A 1,871-nucleotide genomic window follows, 5' to 3' on the forward strand; every position below is an offset into this window, starting at 1 on the left:
GCCTTCTAGGGCCTTGAGATGCGTGATAAGTCTTCAGATTGCACACTGTCTTCAGGAGGTGCAGTTGCCAATGGCTTCGCCCTTGAGATTTTTGGTGAAGGGGCCGGCTTTGAAGCTTTTGGCTTCTTCAACTGCTTTGGCTTCGGCACTGCAGGCGTGTCATCAGACTCAGTGTCAGCAGCAGGCTCATTCATTGCAGTCCCTTGAACCAAGATGTAGGTGATGAGGCCTTCAAGGTTGGCGAAAGGACCGATGACATTGGGTTCTGCATGTCGTGTGCCATCTGCCCTTGGAGATGAGGGGCCAGGGTTGAAGTCTAACCCAAAAGTCTTCTTGTTCTGCTTCGCTGAGTTCTGAGCAAACTGGAAGTTGCGCTTGAACAGATTGTCGTCACGACACCATAGCAGTGACAACGAGTGTGCATCAGCAGGCTGTGGTCCACGGACCATGCATGGATAGAAGCCTTGAGCAATGGCTTCATCTCTGGACCTGGGTAGAAGATTCTTGAATAGGATGTCTCCCCACGGTCTCTTGATGGCGTTTTTCTCAGCATACTCCTGGGTCACAAATCTATATTTGAACCATTGTTCTGCCCAATATCTTCGAATTCATTGGATTCGGGTCTTGCGCTGACTGTAATCCTCTTCAGGATCTGTTTTGTACATTTCTGAGAGTTCATCTGGCAGATCTCTGGAGGTCTCACCACGACGCTTTCTGCCACCCTTCCTTGCTGCTTTCTCTGAAGGCATAAACTTTAACTTGAAAGGCTTCAAGATGTTCAAAGGCTTCAAAGGTTTTCGTTTGCTGGACCAACAGAAACTGGCTTCGGGAGAATTTATGTGATGCTGTAAGAATTCTGCAAATGAATGCAGACTATGAGAACCAAAGAATTCTCCCACAGACATGTATCTGTGACAGTATTAAGGTGCGAGGGAAGGGGAAGTGGTCATATGCATTCTCATAAGATTTTGAAGATAAATCAGTTTAGAAGACATTGACCTCATCATGCGAAGACATTCACTCATAGATAAGAAGTTGGTTTCAGATTTGTACGAATCCACAGATCAGTACAAGTGAGGAATCTAACTACTTTGTGAAGCACAAGTGAATATACTAGGAATGTTTATGAGATGCAGTATGAGAGAGATCTAGCTTGTGTGAACAGAAACTGCTTGTGGTAGAAAGTGACAGATCAATAGGATCAATGGTGCTGTAAAAAAGGGAGTTTTACTTACCACACTGAGAACTGCTAGACGGAGTGGGAGATGAGGCCGAGCAGTTCACTCTTCTGTGCCCTAACTTGGCGACGAAGGACACCTACGGCGACGGCGGAGAGGACGATGTCCGCGGTCGGCGTGAAGACGGCGTCGGAGAGGTTGCGGCAGCGAAGCGCTTCATCGCCGGCATCGTCGAGAGCTAGCGGTGGCGCTAGGGTTCATGCGAGGGTGGAAGAAGAGATAATGACCGCTGTGAGTGTGTATTTATAGGCACAGGGGCGGCACTGTGCTATTACACAGGTGCCCCTGGCGATTCACATCTGAGGAACACGTGGCCATTATGCGGAATTTTGGGGTTTGTTCCACGTCCCACGCACGCCTGGATTGTCGGGTGGTCGTTCCTACTTCTCCGGATTTCATGTGGAGGAATGAGCATTGAAAACGGACTTAATGGTTGTCTCTGTATCTTCTGCTGACAAGGACGCAGAGAAGACATTCGACAGTTTCAATAGAATGCATATGACTTGGAGAGATAGAGTTTGAGATAGAAAGCATAGAGAGGTTAGGGTCCAATCACATTCACTTAGTTCAAAAGATTCAACACGAAGACATAGCTATAAGTGAATCCTGTAGAGGACAGTACACTAGCATATG

This window comes from Triticum dicoccoides, chromosome 1A (genome assembly GCF_002162155.2).
Source record: "Triticum dicoccoides isolate Atlit2015 ecotype Zavitan chromosome 1A, WEW_v2.0, whole genome shotgun sequence".
Classification (NCBI taxonomy): domain Eukaryota; kingdom Viridiplantae; phylum Streptophyta; class Magnoliopsida; order Poales; family Poaceae; genus Triticum; species Triticum dicoccoides.